This window comes from Polypterus senegalus, chromosome 11 (assembly GCF_016835505.1).
Source record: "Polypterus senegalus isolate Bchr_013 chromosome 11, ASM1683550v1, whole genome shotgun sequence".
Lineage (NCBI taxonomy): Eukaryota > Metazoa > Chordata > Cladistia > Polypteriformes > Polypteridae > Polypterus > Polypterus senegalus.
Genome location: NC_053164.1, coordinates 593,667 through 602,960, shown reverse-complemented (window position 1 = coordinate 602,960; position 9,294 = coordinate 593,667).

Genomic DNA, 9,294 nt, shown 5'->3' with positions numbered 1-9,294 from the left:
ATTCGCTCTTATTTGAAGGGCGGCAATGAATTGCCCTTGCTTCATCCATTTTTGTGAATAAAGCCAACTGTTACTTATTTTGTCGTTTTCGAAGACCTCAACGCCTTGGCCTTGGATGGGCAGTCCTTTCCATGTATTGTATTCATAATGTCTCCAGTCACGGAGTTTGGCTGGGACTTTTTCGGACATCATATTTCTACATAAGTTCGCCAAGTCAAAGTTGTCCGGGAATAGACTGGCACTGCCTCCCAACAATTTCCATAAATTGTGGAGTTGATTTATAGTTTTATTATATTTACAGGCTTCAAGTAAAATGGGGTCTTCTGCTAGGGTAAGCCTACCCAAGGCTTTAAATGAGGTCTTTAGCACAATGGCTTCCAGTTTCAGTAGCCCTAGACCTCCATTGGCTGTTTTGGAGTACAGTATCCCATTAGTTGTGCATTGTGGTAGATGCAACCAACCTTTAACTGTTTTTCTTATCAGGGTGTCCAGTTTCCTGATTGTCATAAGATTGAAAGTCGTGTTGAACAAGGAGTATAGCAATCTGGGAATGGCATACTGGTTAAGGATATTAAGTTTCTGGTATGGTTTAAGGGGAGCCTTTCCGATACAGTTGCTCCATCTAATCGTCTTTTCCAAGGGGTCCTCCATAAATACACCGTTCCTTGGTTCTATTTTGATACCAAGATAGGTTAATGGTATCTTTGAGGAAATCCTCTTTATTTCGGTACCATCTATTTTCCACAGGTTATTCTTCTTGACAACCATTCTTCGATTTTTCCAAGTGAAGAAGAATCCCTTGCACTTGGCCGGTTGTAGCTTGAGGCCGGAACCACGGCAAAAGGTTTTCAAAATATTGAGGTTCGCCTTCATACCGCCCCAGGTGTTGCTTACTATTACTAAGTCGTCCGCAAAGGCTAGTGCCGTAATGGGAGTGTCACCAAGCATGGTGCCTCTGCCTTCAGTTTCAAGTTTTTGGATGAGGGGGTCGATGGCCACATTAAAGAATAGTGGAGACAAGGCGTCTCCTTGCTTCACCCCTCTTTTAATGGTAATATCAGGAGTATTACCCTCATGGCATTCAACACTGGTGGACGCACCAGCGTACATGTTTCTGAATAACTGGATAATGTGTCCATCTAGTGTCATGAATCTCATGATCCTAAAGAGATAGGTATGAGATACTGTGTCAAAGGCTTTTTCAAAGTCTATAAAGACCATCCCCAGAGATTTCTGACACACCTTATGTGCAGTAATGAGCCCTTGTAAGGTGTGTATGTTTTCGGTACACCCGGCTGTGTCCATAAATCCCTTCTGCCTTGGGTTCAATGTAACTCCATCTTTTAACCTGGAGTACATAAGTATGGAGAAAAGTCTAGTAATTAGTGAGCCAATAGTGATTGGTCTCCAATTGTTGATATTGTTCAGTTTATGGCAGTCGGTGGACTTGGGCAGAAGCACCGTTCTCGACTTTTTGAATGTCTCCGGAATAGTTCCCGTTAATAACCATAGCTTGAAAACCTTTTGTAATGTTATGTTCCCAATTTCTAATGAAATGATATCGCATTTATTTACATTGTCAGGACCTGCTGCCGAGTCCTTTTTGATATGCTTCATGGCATTTTCTACTAGAGATGGGGGAAAGGAATACCATGTTGTCAACAAAATGATATGGGATAAAGATGGGGTTGTTCCCAGTATCGCAATGAATGCCCCATATGTCATTGTAATGTTCATATATTTTGTCCACCGGGATCTCACATTTTTTCCTGGTGACACCATCCAGGATTTCCGAGACAAGGTGTTCTCTATCCTTTATTATATAATACCTGTGTTCTTTTGTATTTGTATTTCTTTATGATCCTTTTAGGTATTCTTTTAGTGGAAGGCATATTCTGTTTGTCCATTAACACTTTAGGTTCTTTTCGCTTGTCAAACAAGTCTTTGATAACTCTGCAGAGAGAGAAAAGTGGATCGAGGACACTACACATATCCTGCTCAAAGTCTACTTTAATAAGATCCTTAAGATTGAGGTCCATATAGTTGTCCTCCAACAGGGATTGCCGTATAATTGGCAAAATAATATTAGTTTCGGTGGTTTCGAGGGATGTGATGAGATTATTATAATCCTCATCTAAGGCAACTTCGGATACCCCTTGATCGACATCATCAGTGATGGCAGTCTCGCTTTCAAAATGACGATGACTCAAAAACTAAAGGTGTCACAGCAATGAGTGAGTGTTCATATTATTCATAAAATTCTCCTGTTAATTTTAGTATGCAGTGTGTGACTCTAAATAATTTTTCTTATTTTTCCCCGATGCAATGGCAATAACTTAAAAACTAAAGGTGTCACAGCAATGAGTGAGTGTTCGTATTATTCAGAAAATTCTCCTGTTAATTTTAATATGCAGTTTGTGACCCAGCCCCGCTTCGCACCCCAGCCCGACCGACCCAGCCCTTAGAGCCAATCAACTTTAGTGGTTCATTATTGAATTTGTACCACTTTCCTCTAGCACCAATAACCATGCCAAATGTCTGAACATCGTTCACATGAAATTGATCTTCAACAGATTGAGATATGATTTCATATTTGCTTTCTTTGGAGGAAGCTTTAAGAGCCAAGTCCTCTATAGTAAATTCGTATCTCACTGTAAGATCTATGACCATGGCTGTATCGTTTTTGGTAATAATAAGATATGGTCTAAGGGACCATCCATTGTCCAATTTAATGGTGGTTTCTTTGTGAACCACCCAGTTGTGTCTTACAATTTCTTGGTTGAGTAAGTCACACATTTTGTGGTGTCTTGCGATGCGTTCCTTTTGCATCTTCGGACATTGTCCTAGAATGTGAGACAACGTCTCATTGTCGAAATTGCATTTTCTACATTTGGAGGGCTCCTGTCTGCCCCTATTCATGGCTTCTCTTGTAGGGTACACGTTTGCTCTTGTTTGAAGAGCTGCAATGTATTGCCCCAGTTTCATCCACTTGTGGTTGTGGATCCAGTTATTGCTAACTTTGTCGTCTTCAAAGACAGACACACCTTGACCTTTATTGGGTAGACCTTTCCATGTGTCAAATTCCACCTGCCTCCAGTCACGGAGTTTGGCTGGGACGAGTTTAGATATTTGGTTCCTGCAGATATTGGCAAGATCATAATTATCAGGAAATTTATTAGTGTTGCCGCCCAACAGTTTCCAATAATTCCTCAATTGCGTTACGGTGTGACAGGTGTACCGCCCCAGTCAAACTCCCCACCTGCCACTGTCCCCGGAGCGGGTCGCGCCCGAGGGTGGCTCGGACGCTGACGCCAGAAGCGAGAGCCCGCTGGCTCCCCTCCCGCCTCACCGGGTGAGTGAAAAAACGATGAGTAGTGGTATTTCACCGGCGTACCGGCCTCCCACTTATTCTACGCCTCTCATGTCTCTTCACAGTGCCAGACTAGAGTCAAGCTCAACAGGGTCTTCTTTCCCCGCTGATTCTGCCAAGCCCGTTCCCTTGGCTGTGGTTTCGCTAGATAGTAGGTAGGGACAGTGGGAATCTCGTTCATCCATTCATGCGCGTCACTAATTAGATGACGAGGCATTTGGCTAGTTAAGAGCTTCGTGGTGAAGCTTTTTCCGGGTTATATAGAATATTGCCCGTCAATCGTGCCCCTCAGGTCGACCTTCGTACTAACCTAGTCCTCGTCATCTAAGGGAAATTGCATGCACCCCATCGCGTCCGAGGCAACATAGTCGCCCAAGTATGGCTAGGGGGAAGTAATCATTACAAGGTTCCCTCAGATGTTTGGTACGCAGCCAGGGAGGCATTCAATGAATTGCAGCCAGGGAGGCATTCTTTGGAAACCAGCCAGGAACGTCTTAACAGTCAGTGGTCAAAGAGACCTATCATTGGTCGAGAAGACCATAGTCTGGAACATGTTATGGTACTACTCCTTGTCCAATCCTCTATATGATATGGTTAAGGATCATATGAGGTGGTAATTGAGTAAGCCTACTGCATTACACCCTTATTAAGACGGTGAAGGCATCTTTAGGTGTATAAGAGTGATAGTCATCACTTGGGATGTATATATCCTGTGGTTAATTGTTTTACGTTTGTGGTTAAAATGTCTTCTGGTAAGGTAAACTGACTAAAAGCCAATTAAACCAAATCAATAAAACCAAGAACTATATACATTTAAGCCATAATTTGACCAAATTAGAGAAGTCTGTCACCTCTCCAACCTTATCTGGAGAAGGCGGTAAGCATGTCCAAGGAGTAAAGGAGACCTCTCCTGCTCATAAGCTTGGAGAAGGACAGAATTCGTGGCGAAGGGAGTCCAATCGACTTTAGTGGTTCGTTATTGAAGTCATACCACTTTCCTCTTGCGCCAACCACAATGCCAAATGTCTGAACTGATTCGATCTTGAATAAATCCTTCACAGCTTGAGATACGACCTCATATTTCTTTTCCTTTGAGGATTTGGCTCTTAATGCTTCCTCATAGTTAAATTCGTATCTAACTGTGAGATCCAAGACAATGGCCTTTTTATTCTTAGTAATTATGAGATCTGGTCTTAGAGACCATCCATTATCTAATTTTATATTACATTCTTTATGCACCATCCAATCATGCTTTTCTATTTCATTCTTTAATAAATCACATAATTTGTGATGTCTTTTAATTCTCTCTTTTTGTAGTTTTGGGCATTGTCCCAATATGTGGGAAAGAGTCTCGTTGGCAAAATTGCACTTTCGGCAATTAGACGGCTCCTGTCTGCCTCTATTAGAGGTTTCCCTGGTGGGGAACACATTTGCCCTTGTTTGGAGGGCGGCAATAAATTGCCCTTGTTTCATCCATTTAGGTATGTAAAGCCAGCTGTTGCTGATTTTATCATTTTCAAAGACCTCTATGCCTTGGCCTTGAATGGGCAGTCTTTTCCATGTATTATATTCGTATTGCCGCCAGTCACGGAGCTTGGCTGGGACTTTATCTGACATCATGTTCCTGCATATGTTCGCCAAGTCATAATTGTCCGGGAACATACTGTTATTGCCTCCCAACAGTTTCCATAGGTTGTGGAGTTGGCTCACAGTTTTATTGTACTTACAGCCTTCTAATATAATGGGGTCTTCAGCTAGTGTAAGCCTGCCCAAGGCTTTAAATGTGGTCTTAAGTACAATAGCTTCTAGCTTCAATAGTCCTAGACCTCCATTGGCTGTCTTGGAATATAATATCCCATTGGTAGTGCACTGTGGTAAGTGCAACCAACCTTTAGCTGTCTTCCTAATCAGAGTGTCCAATTTCCTGATTATCATAAGGTTGAAGGTTGTATTGAATAGGGAGTATAACAGTCTTGGAATGGCATATTGATTAAGAATGTTGATTTTCTGATATGGTTTGAGGGGAGCCTTGCCAATACAGTTGCTCCATTTCGTAATCTTTTCCAAGGGGTCCTCCATGAATACACCCTTCCTTGGTTCAATTTTAATACCAAGATATGTAATCGGTATTTTAGAGGAAATCCTCTTTATTTCAACACCGTCTATTTTCCACATGTTGCTCTTTTTGACAACCATTCTTCTATTCTTCCAAGTGAAGAAGAATCCTTTGCACTTGGCTGGTTGTAATTTAAGGCCGGAACCTCGGCAAAAGGCCTTCAAGATATTAAGGTTGACCTTCATACCTCCCCAGGTGTTGCTTAATATTACCAGATCATCCGCAAAGGCAAGTGCTGTAATAGGAGTGTCACCAAGCATGGTGCCTCTGCCTTCTGTTTCGAGTTTTTGGATGAGGGGATCAATGGCCACATCGAAGAAAAGTGGAGACAGGGCGTCCCCTTGTTTCACCCCTCTTTTAATGGTAATATCTGGAGTATTGCCATCTTGACATTCCACACTGGTGGACGCACCAGTGTACATGTTCCGGAATAGTTGGATAATATGACCATCTAGTCTCATGTATCTCATTATCCTGAAAAGATAGCCATGAGATACCGTGTCGAATGCTTTCTCAAAGTCTATAAAGACCATGCCCAGGGATTTCTGATGCAACTTGTGTGCATTTATTAGCCCTTGTAGGGTGTGAATGTTCTCAGTGCACCCGGCTGTGTCCATGAATCCCCTCTGCCTTGGGCTCAATGTAACTCCATCTTTCAGTCTGGAGTACATAAGTTTTGAGAATAATCGGGTAATTATAGACCCAATGGTGATAGGTCTCCAATTGTTTATGTTGCTCAGTTTATGGCTTTCGGTGGACTTGGGTAGAAGCACCGTTCTTGCCTTTTTGAAGCTCTCTGGAATCGTTCCAGTTAATAACCAAAGGTTGAATACCTTTTGTAAAGTTACGTTCCCGTTTTCTAGTGAGATGATGTCACATTTATTGATATTGTCCGGACCTGCTGCCGAGTCCTTTTTAATATGTTTGATGGCATTTTCTACTTCCACCATGGAGAATGGAGAGAGGAATACCACGTTATCCACAAAATGATAGGGAATAAAGATAGGGTTATTCCCAGTATCACAATGAGTGCCCCATATGCTGTTATAGTGCTCGTGTATTTTCTCAACTGGAATCTCGCATTTCTTCCTGGTGACACCATCCAGGATTTCTGATACAAGGTGTTCTCTATCTTTGTTGTATAACACCTGTGTTCTTTTATATTGGTATTTCTTAATGATTCTTTTAGGAATCTTTTTAGTGGAAGGCCTGTTTTGGATGACCTTTACCACTTTGGCATCTTTATGTTTTTCAAACAAATCATTCAGTAAGAGGTGAGTGGTGTCCTCAATCCACTTCTCTCGCTCTGCAGAGTTATCAAAGTCATCTTTTATAATATCCTTAAGGTTAAGGTTCATATAGTTATCCTCCAGTAAGGATTGTCGGATAAATGGTAAGATAATATTCGTCTCGGAGGTTTCGAGGGAAGAGATGAGGTTATTGTATTCCACATCCCATGCAGTATCGGATACCCCTTGATCGACATCATCAGTGATGGCAGTCTCACTTTCAAAGTGTCGATGTCTGATGTGTTGTGACAGACCTCTGTTGCTGGAGTATGGGTTGCCACAGGTTGGACATATGTATCTTTTGGTAGCCGGAGTTTTATTCCTCCTTCTGCATTTTGCTTGGTGACAAGCTACCACATGATGGTTGAGACTAGTTTTAGGGCATTTTTTGCACTTAAAACACAGTTTAGTCTCGTGATGCTTAATTTTGTAATGTTTTAAGAGCTTGTGCATGGAGTCCATTAGATCTCCACAAATGAGGCAGTAGAAGGGTTCCTCAGATAAGATTATGGTAAGGCAGGCGCTGTTGTCTCCTTCCATATTGTTACTCTCCATCTAAAAGAGAAGATATTGAGTAGATTAACATCATATAATATAAATACTTATAACATTTAATATTCCTATATCATCTTATTATATCCTTTATGCAACAATACTTATAGGATTGGACATTTAGTAGTGTTAATGTCAATGTAATGAGTGATGCTCGTATCCCTGAGCTATCCTCGTATCGTATAGGAGTCTTGGGGATAAATCCCCAATACTTCTCGATTACCCATTCAATATCAACCTTATCCTCCTGGGCCGAGGAAAAGGAGGGTGTCCGAGATATTACATCCATGTGTACATATCTCTTGATCCAGGAGTGCAACGACCCGACCTTACAACTATGCCATAGGGTATTTGGCATAGAGGTATAAGGAGGTATACCAGCATTAGGTGTATAACGCTCCTATTAATTCAGACAGAGTTTTTAAAGTCTTTTATTTGTTATTCCTGTTGATGGTAGCCATAGACATCTATGGTGTCCCATTTGTCAGCTCTTCTTGTTTCTTGTTGCTTCGCACCCCAGCCCGACCGACCCAGCCCTTAGAGCCAATCCTTATCCCGAAGTTACGGATCCGGCTTGCCGACTTCCCTTACCTACATTGTTCTAACATGCCAGAGGCTGTTCACCTTGGAGACCTGCTGCGGATATGGGTACGGCCCGGCGCGAGATTTACACCATCTCCCCCGGATTTTCAAGGGCCGGCGAGAGCTCTCCGGACGCCGCCGGAAGCGCGACGCTTTCCAAGGCGCGGGCCCCTCTCTCGGGACGAACCCATTCCAGGGTGGCCCTGCCCTTCAACGAGAAAAGAGAACTCTCCCCGGGGCTCCCGCCGGCTTCTCCGGGATCGCTTGCGTCACCGCACTGGACGCCCCGCCCGGGAGGGGAGGGCGCCGTCTCCGCCACTCCGGATTCGGGGATCTGAACCCGACTCCCTTTCGATGGGCCCGGGGGCGACGGAGGCCATCGCCCCACGATTCGGAAAGGCGCTCGCCCATCCCTTAGGACCGACTGACCCATGTTCAACTGCTGTTCACATGGAACCCTGCTCCACTTCGGCCTTCAAAGCGCTCGTTTGAATATTTGCTACTACCACCAAGATCTGCACCCGCGGCGGCTCCACCCGGGCCCTCGCCCTAGGCTTCGGCGCACCGCGGCGGCCCTCCTACTCGTCGCGGCTTAGCCCTCGCGGCCACCAGTGCCGGCGACGGCCGGGTATGGGCCCCGACGCTCCAGCGCCATCCATTTTCAGGGCTGGTTGATTCGGCAGGTGAGTTGTTACACACTCCTTAGCGGATTCCGACTTCCATGGCCACCGTCCTGCTGTCCGTATCAACCAACACCTTTTCTGGGATCTGATGAGCGTCGGCATCGGGCGCCTTAACCCGGCGTTCGGTTCATCCCGCAGCGCCAATTCTGCTTACCAAAAGTGGCCCACTAGGCACTCGGCATTCCACGCCGGCTCCACGCCAGCGAGCCGGGCTTCTTACCCATTTAAAGTTTGAGAATAGGTTGAGATCGTTTCGGCCCCAAGGCCTCTTATCATTCGCTTTACCAGATAAAACTGCGTGCCAACGAGTGCCAGCTATCCTGAGGGAAACTTCGGAGGGAACCAGCTACTAGATGGTTCGATTAGTCTTTCGCCCCTATACCCAGGTCGGACGACCGACTTGCACGTCAGGACCGCTGCGGACCTCCACCAGAGTTTACTCTGGCTTCGCCCTGCCCAGGCATAGTTCACCATCTTCGGGTCCTATCACGCACGCTCTGGCTCCACCTCCCCGGCGCTGCGGGCGAGACGGGCCGGCGGTGCGCCCGGGCCACGGGTGGGCCCGGGATCCCCCGGCGACGCCGTCCGGGCGACCGGCGCCGCACCCTTCACTTTCATTGCGCCACAGGGTTTCGAGCGAGACCCGCCGCCCCCGGCCCCCGGAGGGGTGGGGGGGGGGAACCCTCCGACTCGCGCACGTGT